The sequence below is a fragment of the Oryctolagus cuniculus genome, chromosome 2, assembly GCF_051225735.1.
Source record: "Oryctolagus cuniculus isolate XC-2025 breed Fujian yellow rabbit chromosome 2, ASM5122573v1, whole genome shotgun sequence".
Taxonomy (NCBI): Eukaryota; Metazoa; Chordata; class Mammalia; order Lagomorpha; family Leporidae; genus Oryctolagus; species Oryctolagus cuniculus.
This window is the reverse complement of record NC_142868.1, coordinates 99,651,117-99,668,727: the sequence shown is the minus strand read 5'-3', so window position 1 is coordinate 99,668,727 and position 17,611 is coordinate 99,651,117. Positions and strand designations below refer to the sequence as shown.

General features: G+C 43.4%; 1 long non-coding RNA gene across 3 annotated transcripts in view; it reads left to right on the top strand.

Annotated features, from left to right (window-relative positions):
* The window catches only part of LOC138848221 (uncharacterized), a 76,527-nt gene that overhangs the window by 37,261 nt on the left and 21,655 nt on the right, over positions 1 to 17,611 (top strand). The gene's annotated exons all lie outside the window — the stretch shown is intronic.

The following is a 17,611-nucleotide window of genomic DNA, read 5'->3' as shown; positions in this document are numbered from 1 at the left end:
TTTTTCATCACATGCCAAAAATGGGATAGAGGAAAGGAGTGGCAGGCCTAGGCCCCTCCAGATGTCCCCTGGGGGTTACCCCTCAGGCCACCTTAGTATGGTGCTGGGTAGGGGGGTATCTGGGTTCTAATATCTAAATAGGGGAGACTCCAGCCTCTTCACAGAGTCCCTTTCATTTTTTATTCAGATTAGCCATTTTAAACTGACAAATGAGAGAAATCCTGATCTATCAGCAAATAAAGATTTATTTATTTATTTGAAAGGAAGAGTTACAAAGAGGCAGAGGCAAAGAGAGAGAGAGAGGTCTTCAATTGGCTGGTTCACCTTCCCCAAATTGTCACAACTGCTGGAACAGGGCCAATCCAAAGCCAGGAGACAGGAGCTTCTTCTGGGTCTCCTACATGGGTGCAGGGGCCCAAGGACTTGGGCACCCTTCTACTGCCTTTCCAGTGCATAACAGAGAGCTGTGTTAGAAGTGGAGCAGTCAAAACTCAAACCAGTGCCCATATGAGATAATGGCACTGCAGGCAGTGGTTTTACCAGCCATGACTCAGCGCCAGCTCCTTAAAGCTATGATTTTGAAAATTTTTCCTAAAAAACAAAACTCAAAAGGCTGATTCTGATTCATTGTACTTAATACACAGAACATAATTTTAACCTTGGTTAAAATTTTCATATTTTGGCTGACACTCACTGGCTGCTGGTGTTTTGAATGACCTATGAATAATGGTGTTTGCACGGAAGTTTCAGGAGCCCACTGAAAGGCAATGACAAGGCAGACCTCACTGACAGCTCATGAGAAAACATGTAACCATCGACTGCAAGCAACTGAACTCCATTACCAAGAAGCCTCCATCCAGACCATCTGTAGAGTTATAGAGAAAGGGAGAGACAGAGAGAAAGGTCTTCCATCTGGTTCACTCCTCAAATGGCCACAATGGCCATATCTGGGCTAATCCTAAGTCAGGAACAAGAATTCCTCCTGGGTATCCCACGTGGGTGCAGAGGCCCAGGCACTTAGCAAATCTCTACTGCTTTTCCAGGTCACATCATAGAGCTGGATGAGAAGAGGAGCAGCCAGGACTAAAAATCATGCCCACATGGGATGCAGGCACCTGCGGTGGTAGCTTAGCCCACTACATCACAGCCCCAGCCCCATTCAGAGATCTTTTAAGTGGCCATTTCTTATTCAGTCTTAAGGAGGTCAAGTGGTATTATCATAAAACAGCTTTTTGTTTTGTAGTTTCCAAATACAATATATTTATCTTAGAAAATAAGTGCTAAGGGGCAATAAGAATAGAGCTCTGATTACAATTGCTGTTTAGTCCAGACCGTAAAAGAACCAAGTTAGAAAACAATTTCTTGGGCTGGCACTGTGGCATAGTGGGTTAACACCCTCTCCTGAAGTGCCGGCACCCCATATGGGTGCTGGTTCTAGTCCTGGCTGCTCCTCTTCCAATCCAGCTCTCTGCTATGACCTGGGATAACAACAGAAAATTGCCCAAGTCCATGGGCCCCTGAACCCATGTGGGAGACTTGGAAGAAGAAGCTCCTGATACCTGGTTTTGGACCAACCCGATGCTGGTCATTATGGCCAATTGGGGAGTGAACCATGGATGGAAATTCTTTCTCTTTGTCTCCCTCTCTCTCTGTACCTCTGTCATTCAAATCAATAAATAAATATTTTCAAAACAAAACAAAAAATATCCACTAACAGCTGAACAAAATATTAAAAGAGATATTACCTGGTAGCACCATGTACAAGTTTGATACTTACCAAATACATTTCCCTAGATTTAAGTTGGAATTTCAATCTGGTTTCTGCCATTCTGAAACTCCTTAGGCCAATGACACCAGGTCAACAACTAGTTGCTCAGGTTATTTCTGATTCAAAGAAATATTCAGGAAGCAGCAAGACAGCTCACAGGGGTGATTTGTACCAGGGGCTGCTTTGCCTACTCTGGACTATGCTCCCTTCATGATCGCTGTAATCTGTCTTTCAAAATAAAATAAAATAAAATAAAATAAATCTTTAAGATAAAATGAAAAAGCCAGAATCATGGAGCAAATGAACCTTAAGCACCAGAACAGTGGTGCTTCTAATACAAAAGTATTAGAGGTTAAAGCATGAAATATAGATATGCAGTGTAAGGTAATTATAAACGATGTATATACTTGCTGACCATTCTAATAAGAGAATAAACTCTAAAATAAAGGTACTACAGATAAATGACATTTTAGAGTAATGAAAGTGTCAATCAACCTGGATAAGATTAATTCTAGATATGCATGTATCTAACAAAGAAGCCCAACATTAAATGAAAGAAAATGACAAAAATCATAGAGAAAAGACTGGTCAAGACTAGTATTAGGAAGGGGGACTGTGGCATAGAGAGTAAAGCCACCAATTCTGGCACTCGTTCTAGTCCTGGCAGTTCTAGTGATCCAGCTCCTGGCTAACTCATCTTTTCAAAAGATTTATTTATTTATGTGAAAGACAGAGTTACAGAGAGTCAAACAAAGAGAGAGAGAGAGAGAGAGAGAGGTCATCCATCCACTGGTTCACTCCCCAGATTGCCAAAATAGCTGGAGTTGGATGCAGGGGCCCAAGGACTTGGGCCATTTTCCACTGTTTTCCTAGGCCATAGCAGAGAGCTGGATCAGAATTGAAACAGACAGGACTCAAACCAGGATCCGTATGGGATGCTGCCACTGCAGGCAGTGGTTTTGCCTACTGTTCCACAACATTGGCCAGCTTTGTAGCAATTTTGAAAGAAAATCAGCAGAGGAAGGCCTCTCTCTCTCTCTAGTACAGTATTAGATATAATAATTCTTAAAAATTAATATTAGGAGACAGAAATGTGTCACTTTTAATAATGGACAGAACAGGTTTGCAATATATTGGAAAGGATAAAGCAACTTGACCATGTACTTGAACAAAAGAATACACATTCTGTTCAAGTACTCACAGAACATTGTCTGCAGAAGATCTTTTGCTAGATCACAAAAAAACCTAAATAAAACTAAAAGAATAAAAATAAAAAAGGACATCCTATGACCACAGTAGATTCACCTGGAATATCAGTAACAGAAGAACATTTGAGAAGTGCACAATATGTGGAAAATAGGAGCACACTCCTAGGAGCTACAGAAACAAATCACAAAGGACAATAGCAAACATTGTGAAATGATTGGAAGTGAAATGCACATAAAAAAGGTAATGGGATACAGTTGAAGCTGAGATTAGAAGAGGCTCAGTCTCTCCATTCCTGTAGCTTTATAAAATGGGAAGTTGTGAGCACTTTAACTTTGCTATTCATCATTATGTAGGGTCTTTAAAGTTTGTAAACAATTTGTCAGTATCTGCCAAACACTTTATTAGTTCCACCAGAGGGCCAGCAGGGGACAGCAAGCCACCGCTAAACAGTGAGCTTTGCACCAAAACTCACCCTGGAGAAGCCAAGCACAGGCTTGCTACTACCAGTGATGTATGCACAGCACCTACAGGAAAGCAAGAGCATTTTTCCCTCAAGACTGAGTTAAGATATGATTGCAGCTTCTGAAAGACTTGGGCAGTTTCCACATGTAGGTAAAGATGCTGAACATGACCCTGATGGCTTAGGAAAAAATATTTTTCTTGTCCATGATGTTTCTCATTTTTAGAAAACATTTCATGGGGCAGCACTGTGACATAGTGTTACCGGTAAAGCCGCCACTTGCAGTGCCAGCATCCAGTATAGGCATCGGTTTGTGTTCTGGCTGCTCAAGTTTCGATCCTGCTTTCTGCTATGGCCTGGGAAGGCAGTAGAACATGGCCCAAGTCCTTAGGTCCCTGTGACTGTGTGGGAGACCTGGAATAAGTTCTGGCTTCTGGCTTCAGATTGGTGTGACTCCAGCTGTTGCAGTCATCTGGGAAGCGAACCAGTGGATGGAAGACTTCTCTCTCAAACTCTCTCTGCCTCTTCTCTGTAACTCTCCCTTTCAAATAAACAAATCTTTAAAAAAAATTCATTTGAAAAGAGAGATACTGATTAAGAGACTGAGGGACACACACACACACACACATAGAGACAGAGGGAGAGAGATTGTCTTTGCACCTGCTGGGACCGGCCAGGGCAGTCAGAAGCCAGAATCTTATTCTGAATCCACCACACTGGCAACAGAGAGATAACTATTGAGCTTGCTGCTCACCTGCTTGTGTATGAACAGGAAGCTGGATCAGAATCAGTACTGGGACTTGAACCCAGGTACCATAACATGGAATGTGGGTCTTTTCACTACCATGCCAAATGCTTTTTCCCTGAATGTTTATCTCATTTTCTGAAATGCTTCCAGATGAGTTATTCTGTGTTTCTTCATATAAAGTTTAAGGAAGAGTCATGTATCCATTATTGAGTGTTTTAATGGGATGGAGCTATATCATGCTGTGATATTTCTACAGATTTAAGAGGGCTTGGGGAATTAATCCCAACATAGATTCAGAGAGTGGCAGACAAAAACAGTGTGAAAATATACATAATGTATCAGAACATTGCAATACAGACTTGGTGGTCCTGCATTGGAGCCTGAGGTGAAAAGAAGAATCTGACCTCCTGCATTCATGTTTTCATTAATTCTATATCATTCTCTTCTACACAACTTCAAAGTAGTTGTAAATGTCTTCGAAAGCAGAGGTGTTAAAATTCATGTTATGCTCAGTTTAGATATATTATTTGTACCCAAACCACAATATATTATCTTCTTACTTTCCTGAATTTATAAAAAGCAAACTTTGAAATAATATATTTAAAATAATACTGAGTGTATCTCATTTTCATCTGTGTGAATCTCCCTGTTTAATTGACAATTTTTGTCAAAGAAAAATCAGTTTTCCCTCTTCTAAGTAGAGAAAGAGACTTGTGAGGGAAAATATCTCAACAAAGTTAGCTGGGCTGGAATTTGGCACAACAATTAAGCTGTCACTTGGGACACCCACATCAGCTACAAGAGTGCCTAGGACAGAGTCCTGGATCTTCTCCTAATCCCATCATCTTGCTAATGTTCACCCTTGGAGGCTAAGCCACTCAGATCCATGCCAACCATGACGGAGACCTTGAATGAGTTCTTGGATCTTGGCTTTGGCCTCACTTAGCCCCAGCTATTCTAGGCATTTGGGGAGTGAACCATCAGATGGATCATCTCTGCTGTCTTAGTCTCTCTGGCATTCAAATAGAAAGTTAATTTAACAAACTAAGGGAATGGGATTTAGCATAGTGATTGGAGCACTGCTTGAGATGCCTACATTCTATGTCAGCATGCCTGAGTTCAAGTCCCATCGCTGCTCCTATTGCATAACGATTCCCCCAAACTCATTAGCAATGTTGTTATAGAACCCCCTAACCAGGACCTGCCCCATGGCATACCAGATAAAAATCACTGCCTGCAGTGCTGGCATACTATATGGGCACCACTTTGAGTCCCAGATGCTCCACTTTTGATCCAGCTCTCTGCTTTGGCCTGGGAAAGCAGTGGAAAATGGCCTAGGTCCTTGGGCCTCTGCACCCACATGGGAGACCTAGAAGAAGCTCCTGGTTTCAGATCAGTGCAGCTTCAGCCATTGCAGCCAATTAGAGAGTGAGCCAGCAGATGGAAGACCCCTCTCTCTCTCTCTCTCTCTCTCTTTCTCTCTCTCTCTGCCTCTCCTCTCTCCATGTAACTCTGAGTCTCAAGTAAATAAATCTTTAAAACAGAAACAAACAAACAAAAAGAACCCCCTAACCTATATGTGCTTGCACAACACACAGTAAGCCAATCACTGACATTGAGTGGTGGTGGATTGAGGTATTTATGGCAAAGTCCAAAGTAAGATGAGAACTTTTGCTTAATTTCAGGGCTTCCTGAGAAGTTAGAAGTAAAGGTTTTTATAGATTAAAATTGGGGCTGACAGGTGATTGTTGAGCTTTGGCCAAGTTTCCGACTGTTCAGTGGTGCTTGTGATCTTCCTTTTATTGTTGGCAATGACATGTTCTTTAGGGAATTTTTATGATGTCCCGGTGGGCTTCAGTTGGCCTGGGGTTTACATGTAAATGATAGTTATTTACTTCCCAGACTTGGATTTTTCTTACCTGGATCTGAAACTCCCCTAAATAATCCTTTCCAGACAATTTTGGCTAACAGGGTTATCTATTGCAGAAACAAATGACTTCTTTTGTCCAGTGATTACTAGCTTGTGAGGCCAGCTGTATCACTCCCTTTTTTAAAAAAAAGATTTATTTATTTACTTCAGAGGGAGAATTTACAGACAAGCAGGGAGAGAGAGAGAGAGAGAGAGAGAGAGAGAGGTCTTCCATCTGTTGGTTCACTCCCTAAATGGCCACAATGGACAGAGCTGAGCTGATCTGAAGCCAGGTGCCAGGAAATTCTTTCCACATGGATGCAGAGGCCTAAAGACATGGGCCATCTTCTGTTGCTTTCCAAAGCCATTAGCAGGGAGCTGGATCAAAAGTGGAGCAGCTGGGACTAGAACCATCACCCATATGAGATGCTGGCACTGCAGGTAGAGGCTTAGCCTACCATGCCACAGCATTGGTCCCAAATTTTTTTTGACATTGTATAGGCAAGGAAATTTTGGGCTAAGAGACACAGACAAGAGGCTGAGCCCTGATTTTGTATTATAGAAGTTTTGTCTCAATTGCCCCTATTTCTTATTATTCCTCAAACCTCAGGGAAAAGGAACAATGACTGTCTGACTAGGGTATTGTAAGAATGAAGGGAGACAAAGTTTTAGGTATTTCTTTTATTAGTTATTTATTTACTTAATAGTCAAGTTAACAGAAATAAAGCGAGACAGAGATTTTCCATTGCTCGTTCACTTCTCAGATGGTTGCATAATCCAGGGATTGATCATGACAAAGCTAGGAGCTTCTTCAGGGTGTTCCACATGAGTGGTAGGGGAACAAGTACTTGAGTCACCTTCTGCTGCTTTTGCAAGGCCATTAGCAGGGAGCTGGGTCAGAAGTGGAGCAGCTGTGACTCAAACCAGCATCCAAATGGGATACTGAGTAGAAGTTGGCTGTTTTACGTGGTACACTACAACACCAGCCCTGTAGGCATTGCTTCAGACAAAGTTTCTAGTCTCGGGTTTAGCTGTAGAGATCCTCTGCATTATGAGAAGGATTGCACAGCCAGTTTCTGTGCAGCTTTTTTTTTAGATTTATTTATTTATTTGAAAGGCAGAGTTACAGAGAGGCAGAGGCAGAGAGAAGTCTTCCATCTGCCAGTTCTCTGCCCAGATGGCTTCAATGGCAGAAGCTGAGCCAATTCAAAGCCAGGAGCCTTGGAGCTTCTTCCAGGTCTCTCACACAGGCGTAGGAGCCCATGTACTTGGGCCATCTTCCAGGCTTCTCCCAGGCAATGGCAGAGAGTGGATTAGAAGTGGAGCAGCTTGGACTTGAACCAGTGCCCATATGGGATGCTGGCACTGTGGCATAGCAGGTAAAGCCACTGCCCACAGTGCTAGCATCCCATATGGGCACTGGTTCACATTGCAGCTACTCCACTTCCAATTCAGCTCTCTACTATGGCCTGGGAAAGCAGTAGAAGATGCCCAAGTCCTGGGGCCCTGTACCTGCTCAGGATACCCGGAAGAAGTTCCTGGCTCCTGATTTGGATTGGCCCAGCTCCGGCCACTGTGCCCATTTGGGGAGTGAAACAATGGATGGGCGATCTCTCTCTCTCTCTCTCTGCTTCTCAAATAAATAATTAAATAAATCTTTTTGGAAAAAGATTTAGCCTGCTACAGGTTTATTGAATTTCAAGTCCCATTTGTAGTTGCCTTAGCAAGGCCAGACCCATGGGCTTTCTAGGACATGGAATGGGTGTTTCCCCCTCTGCTAAAGGGACATTGCTCAGATCCAGCTGTTCAATATCATAAAATTATTCACATATATGTGCCCCAGAGGGGTCTCGTGGCAAGGTGACTGGATTAAACATTATAGCTTCAGGCCAGTGCCATGGCTCACTGGGCTAATCTTCCTACTGCAACACCAGCACTCAGGGTTCTAGTCCTGGTTGGGGCACTGGTTCTGTCCCAGTTGCTCCTCTTCCAGTCCAGCTCTCTGCTGTGGCCCAGGAGGGCAGTAGAGGATGGCCCAGGTGCTTGTGCCCTGCACCTGCATGGGAGACCAGAAGGAAGCACCTGGCTCCTGGCTTTGGATGGGTGCAGTGTGCCTGCCATGGCACCCGTTTTGGGGATGAACCAACGGAAAGAAGACCTTTCTCTCTGTCTGTCTCTCACTAACTCTGCCTGTCAAAAAATTTATAGCTTCAGAGTAACATTTTGGTTATCAAATAGTATGTCTTAATATCTTCCAAATAGCCCAAAATGAGCCAGTAACCTTTGCTCCAGAAGTGGAAGCACACAAAGTGAGTTGTGTGTATTGTGCTGGGTTGGCCAAAAGTGAGTTACTCTGTGTCCTGCAGTACACCAGTGACTGTTATTCTGAGACATATCAGCCAGCCTCACATGGCAATGCCCAGATCAATCTTACAGCATAAGCAATTTTATTTTTCCAAAGTTTGAATTAGTACTCTGCATCCTAATCCCAGCTTTTCAGGAACAACAATGTCAAAGAACTTCCTCAGAAGTTCACTGTGGGTGCTGTACAAAATTTCTAGCATTAGGTATGAGAACACTAAGTATCACATCAAGTTAGCATCTCCCCTTCAAAATGGAAGCCCTCTCTAGAGGATATAGTTCTGACAGAATGTTCTGTTATAGTTACTATCAAACAATAATTCATTAAAAAAAAGCTCTCCCTTTATAACCACCCTGCTTCATCTAATCTGATTTAGGATTGACACTAATGACTCATTGCATCTTGATATTTGTTTCCTCCTTGTGAACAAAATCCATTTCTGAAAATGCAGCTGATCATGTTCCAATTTTTCCAGGTTTTATTTGACCTGGTTTTTGATCCAGACCCATGTAAGAGAGAAACATTTGATGAGAAGGGGTCAGTGTGAGCACATTTTTAGCCAAATTTGAGCAACAATGAGGGTTTAGAAGGAGTGGTCTTCAGGCTAACTTTACTTGCTGTCCATTCATAAACTTAGCTATATCTGTTATGTAGCCAGAATTCACTATCTCAAAGTGCCAGGCCAGGAGTATTATGCTGGGAATTATACTTCTGAAAAATTCTGCCAGGCAAGAGGCACAAAGATCAAAAAGAAAAATATATAACAATGCTGGCCCTGTGGAGTAGCGGGTAAAGATGCCACCTGCAATGCGGGCATCTCACATAGGCACTGGTTCATATTCTGGCTGCTTCACTTCTGATCCAGTTCTTTGCTATGGCCTGGGAAGGCAGTAGATGGCCCAAGTTCTTGGGACCCTGCACCCACATGGGAGACCTGGAAGAATCTCCTGGTTTCTGGCTTTGGATTGGCGCAGCTCCAGCCATTACAGCCAACTGGGGAGTGAACCAGTGGGTGAAAGACCTCGCTCGCTCTCTCTGCCTCTCCTTCTCTCTCTATGTAACTCAGACATACCAACAAATAAATAAATATTTTAAAAAAGAAAAATATGTAACCAAACCAAAGAAGATAACAAATTGAGTTGTCATCCTAAACAATGAACAGAGTTAAAAGGTAATAGCAGAATATTTTACTATAATTGACATTATATAAGGAAACTAGAAATGTTGATTAATCATACACTAATAAGCCCCATAAAACATTTTTTAAAAAAGGATTTATTTATTTATTTGAAAAGCAGAGTTACATAGAGGCAAGGGCAGAGAGAAAGTCTTCTATCCAGTAGTTCACTCCCCAAAAAATCGTAACAGCCAGAGGTGGGCCAATCCAAAGCCAGGAGCCTTGGAGCTTCTTCCAGTTCTCACCTGTGGGTGCAGGGGCCCAAGCACAGGGGCCATCTTCCACTGCTTTCCCAGGCCATAGCAGAGAGCTGGATCAAAAGTGGAGCTGCTGAGACTTGAACCAGTGCCTGAATGGGATGCAAGCACTGTAGGCAATAGCTTTACCCACTATGCCATTGCACCAGCCCCCCATAAAACTTTTAAAATCGGGAAATCTAAAAACAATGAACAAATTTGCAATTAAATAGCAAGTGCATTATAATCCATTTTTAATTGCATTAAACATATATAATGAGTAATGATTCAGAATCTCTCCAAGCTAAAAATCCAATCCAAAAAGGAATTATATTTTCTTTTTTACATATTTTTGTTTATTTGAAAGGTAGACTTATAAAGAGAGAGAGAGAGAGAGAGAGAGAGAGAGGTCTTCTAACTGCTAAATCACTCCTATTGGTTACAATGATCAGGGCTGTGCCAGTCTGAAGGCAGGAGCCAGGAGCTTCTTCTGGGTTTCCCACACAGGTGCAGGATTTGGACCATATTCCACTGCTTTCCCAGGTGGATTAGCAGGGAGTTGGACCAGAATTGAACAGACAGGACTTGAACTGGTATCCAAATGGGATGCTGGCATCACAAGTGGCATCTTCACCCACTCTGCTGCAGTGCCAGCCCCTTATATTTTCTTTTTTGACTTCGGTATCTAATGTTTTGATGTTTGGGAGGCCTACTAAGAAGTGACAGCTTCTATTCACTCACTGAAAGTCTAGGAACACTTGAAGCCATGTGTTCTGTGCTTAATTTGTGATATGCTAATGTTCTCAGTTATAACATGATGTCATGAGTACAAATTCTTACTGAACTCACACAATCACAATGTAATAAGAAACCAAAAATCCTCCTAAAAGTTTTATATTTTAGATGAATTAATTAGAGAAAAGGTGAACACTCCATCTATATACAAAAGTATATCAAAGCTTAATAACAATAGAAAGTACAGAAATATTCCAGAACTTAGGTGAAACATTCAAATACAGAACCAACAATATTTTAAATAAAAACATAAATCCATAAATTTGTTTGATTTATTCATTCTTATAACTAATTCTCCATTGCTCTCCTTTAGAATTTTAGTGCTTTTTAAAAAAAAAGATTTATTACTTATTTGAAAATCAGTTACACAGAGAGAGAGAGAGAGGTCTTCCATGCGATGGTTTACTCCCCAATTGGCCACAACAGCTGGAACTGCCCTGATCTGAAGCCAGGAGCCAGGAGCTTCTTCCAGGTGTCCCACATGGGTGCAGGGTCCCAAGGACTTGGGCCATCTTCTACTGCATCCACAGGCCACAGCAGAGAGCTGGATTGGAAGTGGAGCAACTGGGACTAGAACCAGTGCCCATATGGGGTGCTGGCACTTCAGGCCATGGCATTAACCCACAGTGCCACAGCGCCAGTCCCTTAGTGCTTTTTTTTAAAGTTTTTTTTCTTTCCCTCAGAGTTCTGGAAATTTTTATCAGAATTTGTCAAAAACCTGTAATTAAGAACATTTGGGTCTGGCATTGTGGCTTAGCAGGTAAAGCTACTGCCTGCCATGCCAGCACCCCATATTGGGTGCTGGTTTGAGCCCCAGCTGCTCTGCTTCAGATCCAGCTCTCTGCTGTGGCCTGGGAAAGCAGTAGAAGATGGTCCAAATCCTTGGGCCCCTGCACTTGTGTAGGAGACCCAAAAGAAGCTCCTGGCTCCTGGTTTCAGATTGGCACAGCTCTGGCCATTCATTTGGGAGTGAACCAGCAGATGGAAGACCTCGCTCACTGCCTCTGCCTCTCTGTAACTTAGGTCATATATAAGGACTTTTGAAAGTCTTAATTTTGGCCCAGCACTGTAGCATAGCAGCTAAAGCCATTGCATGCAGCTTTGGCATCCCTATGGGCTTTGGTTTGAGTTTCAGCTGCTTCACTTGTGGTCCAGTTCCCTACTGATATGCCTGGGAATGCTGTGAAGGATGGTCTAAGTGCTCTCTAACTCTGCCTTCCAAATAAGATAAATAAATCTTTTTTTAAGAAAAACCTTCTGGGCCAGCGGCATGGCTCAATAGGCTAATGCTCTGCCTGCGGTGCCGGCACACCAGGTTCTTGTCCCAGTCGGGGCACTGGATTCTGTCCAGGTTGCTCCTCTTCCAGTCCAGCTCTCTGCTGGGGCCCAGGAGTGCAGTGGAGGATTGTCCAAGTGCTTGGGCCCTGCACCCGCATGGGAGACCAGGAGAAGCACCTGGCTCCTGACTTCAGATCAGTGTGGTGAGCCAGCCACAGTGGCCATTGGAGGGTGAACTAATGGAAAAGGAAGACCTTTCTGCCTGTCTCTCTCTCTCTCACTGTCCACTCTGCCTGTCAAAAAATTTAAAAAAAAAAAGAAAGAAAAACCTTTTGGAGTGTGTAGACAGTATATAGAGTGTGTATAATCAACCAGACTCTGACAAATCCAACCAAAAAGTAACCATCATCATTAAGAAATTCTTCCAGGTTTGAATTCTGGCTTTGCCACTGCTTAGCAATAGCATCTTGGGTAATCTCCATTCTTCTTCACTTGGAAAATGATGATAATAGTATCTTGTGCTTAAGCAAAATGAAATGGGACAACACATTTTAAAACACTACTAGCCATGTCTAGCATATAATGACTCAATGAATACTATTTTACCATTTTTACTACTACTGTGCTATCAGATTGTACCCAGTGGGCCACACTTGAGTTCCCCTACTCTGAGCTTATAAGCCCAATCAACATGTCATGCAGCTGCAGAGACTTGATGTCTCCTGTATCGCTCCCTAGAGTGCTCTAGACCTCATATAGGACAACTCATGGGTGAGTACATGGGAGAGAGTTGCCAGTGAGCATACAGCAGTGAGAAGACCCCCTGCCTTACAGAACAGTGGTTTATGTAGAACAAAGTGGACTGAAAGGGCTTGGGGATGTGAGCTAAAGCTGGGCTGATGAGAAAGAGGGAGAGTTTGGGCTAGATTTCAGGGTCACTTGAGATCACAGTGTGAACTGGGAGAGGTTCAGGCTGAGGCTGGACTGTGAGGCTTAGCTGCTGCGATATGGATAGATAGCTTGAGAGGAGTGAGAGAGATCTTGGGCAGACAGCAGGAGTCTTCTGATAGCAATGTGTCCAAAAGTCAAGGCAGGACAGGCCTGGTTAAAGTAGGGTGGAGCTGTATTGGCAAGGCAGAAAAAGAGGGGCCTGCTTGTTGTTATGTAAGAGGTCAACAGGGATCCAAGGCTTTTGTCCTTGCTCCATCACTGAGTATGATAAAGTCAGAACAAAGCATGCTTTGATGAAGGCGATTTCCGGTAGTAATTCTACAATAAAAATGTATCCAATCACAATCTGCTGCAGTTCAGATAGATTTCACTCTTTAGCTAAAGGCATTCATGTTTGGTGCCTTTCAGCTGGGAATCTGAGGAAATGTCCAACCAGGGTAAATGCCATAAGAGTGGCCATGGACTCTAGTAGAGACAACAGTGTGCACCACCGGTGACAAAATCCAGCTCTAATTACAGAACTCCAAATCCCCAGTGAGAGGCCACACAATTAGCATCTTTCAAGTTCACAAGGTGTACTTATATTTTGCAAGAACTCTCAGTCAGGCCTCAAGCTATGTGTATGTTTTAAGTAGATATCATTTGCTATACCTTTTGCAGGAAAGACAAACAGAAAATTAGCCACATTGGGCCCTTCACTCACAATTTCCAACATCACTACTACCATCAATTCTGATTTAAGAAGAGGTCAATTGTGTGTCTTGGGGAAGGGGCAACAGGGATGTATTATTTTGCTGTCTCTCTGCTCTGTTTCTAGCCTGCAAATCTCTCCTCTTCTCTAGTTGTCCCAGGTAAGAAGTCAGATTGCTTCACTTGCTCACCTGTCTGCCTTGCAAATCCCATGCCCCACTCTCCCTCTGTCAGAGTCTCACTCACGTTGTAGGTCAGAGGAGCATAAAGGGAAAGACATGGGGTCAGGAGACCAGTTCATCTTCCAGGGCTGTCCCTGTCACATCAACCCCTAAAAGTGTTGTTGCTATGGCAACTCTCCAACCTTGAAGCTAGTGCTTCAAACTTCCTCTGGCTGTAGGTCCACATGTATCCCCTGGCCTCAGCAGGCACTCCAGATGCAGATTTGGTCCATGCATACTAAAGTGCTGACCAGGCAGAAGCAGGGCTAGTTCAAACTCCTGCCTATCACCCATTCTTTGTGTGTCAACAGCTGGAGCCAGCACCATGAGGCCACAAATATCTTCACGCCTTCTGTGCCCTGCTACCCTGTTGGCAAATGTGCAATGAAGCCAGCCTCTGAGGCTTCTGCTGTATCCTTGGATGAATGGGTTCTAGTAGGGTGGGGCTTTTTCTCCTCATGTGGTTTTGAAAGTGTCAAGATAGTGCTTGCCCACCTCTAGTCTTAGGGGATTTCTCATTTTCTGGGAGCATATACTCAGGAGGTTGGCAGCTGGGCACTTCTGAGTTGTGAAAGGGAATATTTATTTATTTTGCTTTTTAAAAAAATATTTAATTTATTTGAAAGACAGAGTTACAGAGAGAGGTAGAAACAGAGAGAGGTCTTTCATCCAATGGTTCACTCCCCAGATGGCCTCAATGGCTGGAGTTGCACCAGCTGGAGCTGCACCAGCTGGAGCTGCACTGATCTGAAGCCAGGAACCAAGAGCTTCTTCCAGGTGTCCCCCAAGGGTGCAAGAGCCCAAGGACTTGGGCCATCTTCTACTGCTTTCCCAGGTCATAGTAGAGAGCTGGATCAGAAGAGGAGCAGCTGGGACTCAAACCAGTGCCCATATGGGATGCAGGTGCTTCAACCCAGAGCTTTAACCCACTGTGCCACAGCACCAGCTCCTATTTATTTTGATTTTTAAGGACTCTTAGGTTGAGTGTGACCAAAATCCCCTGCCTCAATTTTCTCATATTGCAGTACACCCATAAGGTGAGTATTGACTCATAAGATGAGTCTTCTATTTAGTTGACACCTCAAGATTCTGTTCATTCAATAAGTCATTATCATCTGTCCTCTGTGGGTATGTGGGAGATCTGGTGGCAGGAGGATTTAATGCAAAAAAAAAAAAAAATATCCACCTGCGGCACCAGTACTCCAAGTTCTAGTCCTGGTTGGGGCACCAGATTCTGTCCTAGTTGCCCCTCTTCCAGTCCAGCTCTCTGCTGTGGCCCAGGAGTGCAGTGGAGGATGGCCCAAGTGCTTGGGCCCTGCACCCACATGGGAGATCAGGAGGAAGCAAAGGGTTCCTGGCTTCAGATCAGCAGAGTGCACCAGCTATACCAGCCATTTAGGGGGGTGAACCAACAGAAGGAATACCTTTCTCTGTGTCTCTATCTCTCTCTCACCAACTCTGCCTGTTAAAAAAAAAAAGAAAAGAAAAGAAAAGAAAAGAAAAGAAAAGAAAAGAAAATGAAAGAAAAGAAGGCTTCCCATGAATGAGGAAACCTCAGGGTAAAATGATTCTGGCCTCAAATGGAGGACCTCCCACAGTCCCTCTGGTCAACCACAGGCAGAGGTGAGTTTCTCTTTCTTGTTATGCCTCTCTACAGACATGAGCACCAGGATAGAAGCTAGGACACCTCAGCCTCGTACAAGTTAATGAGAGTTTGACAGCCTCCCAGTCAGTCAGGATCCAGGCTCTGGCCCCAGCTTCAGTTACCAAGCCTCTGCCTATCATCTGCCTATTTTCTTTTCAGACAACTGTGTCATTTCTGGGCTCTCCTGCCTGAGATTTGACCTTAGCCTGATTGTTCTTACCTGACGTGGATGTGAAATCCACAAATGATGTAGGTGATTCTATTGTGCACCTACACCTTTTATCACACTGTTTTGTAATGGTCTATGTCCTTGTCACCTGTCCCCCAGGACTGAAGTGTCTTTAGGGTAAGCACTATATTCACAGCATTCATGTTGTATCAATTATACCCAGGAGAGTACCAGGCATAGTGCAGACAAATCATCCCTGTCTCCCTTCCTCCTCTGCTCCTTATGCCCCTAGTGTTAGATGCTCTTGGTTCTCTCCTCCTCCTCCACACCTCCCTCTGCACACTACTACCACATTTAGACTCCCCACACACCATGCTCCTCTACCCACTCTGACCCCATGTGCTCTCCAGTTCCAGTGGCTCCAAACAGAAAGATATAGTAAGGGAGTGAGGCTTACTTGTACCCATAAAGCCAAGCTCCTGTGCTCCATTATCACTAGATGAATTGTAGATGTTGGCCTTGAATGTGTTGATTCTGCTCAGTTCTGATGGCCCCATGGCAACTCAGAGCATGGTAGTCTCCCAGAAATCAAAATGCCTGCCTGCATATTACATCCAGCTAGGGGCCACAGAGCTCTGCATCACTGTTCTTGGAGCCCTTTCCACTTAGTCACAGTTCACACTGACTGCTTTCTTCTTCTCTTTGTGCCCACTCATGCCTGCCAGAGGAGCCAGTTTATGAGCCAGTTTAAGAGCCATGATGCTGAGCCAGTGGCAGGACACCTCACTTGGACTTTATAATGCATATTTTGACTATTCTGGGAACATTTTTACATATGTCCTGCTCATTGTACTTTGAGTACCTGAGATTGCTGGACACATGAACTGTGACTTAGTGAGGTATTCCAAATTCAGCTATGAATTATGTAATTTTGTGAGATTTTGAATTTCATTTTTATTTAGGTTGTTCGTATAGCCACTGATTATGTCTTCTAGTTTCTTTTCTTTGAAAATAGTTTCTCATCAGCATTTTTTAGATTTTATTTACTTATTTGAAAGGCACAATTTCAGAGAGACAGAGGCAGAGAAAGAGATAGAGAGACAGAGAGGGAAAGAGAGAGAAAATCTTTGATGCACTGGTTCACTCCCCAGATGGCTGCAATGGCTAGAGCTAAGCTGATCTGAAGCTAGGAGTCAGGAGCTTCTTCTGGATCTCCAATGTGGGTGCAGGGGCTCAAGGACTTGAGCCATCTTCTACTGCTTTCCCAGGTCACAGCAGAGAGCTGGACCAGAAGTGAGAAGCTGGGACTTAAACAGGTTCCCATATGGGATGCTGGCACTGCAGGCAGAGGCTTTACCCACTACACCACAGCGCTGACCCCATGTCTTTTAATTTCTAAGTAACTGCATCATAGTGAGGACCATTGTATATGGTAGCAGTTAACATGATGGCCTTGATGATTTACATAGGGCTTATACATATCATTTACCCATGAGTTTGTGTTCTAGATTTATGCAAACTTTGTAAGTTGATTGGAGGTAGCCTTTTGTTACTGATGAACATTAATGTGGTGAGAACATCTTGTGCTTTAAAAATAAAATCCAAATTAAGATTTACACATAAGTTTCCATCTGCCTTCATCCACCATATTAAAGCATTGAACTCCCATTGATTCTACATGTAGATCTCAATGTAATATTTGCCTTTTCTTCATTCTCACTGCCACAGTACGTCTGCGTGGATCCAACTAAATTATCTTTAATAGACTAATTTACCCCCTGTCTTTTATTTTCCTTACCTTTGTGTCCAAAGCCTTTTGTGATTCAGCCCAGTCTCCCTGCCTGTATCTGGTTGTTCAGTGTCTCTTACTTCAATTTCTAGAGAAATCAAGTGTCTGGTAGTTCTTTCCACATACAACACAGAAGATTGCTCAATAAATGCTTATTAAATAAATGAATGGAATGCCTTCCATAGCAAGGGTGAACATTTGACC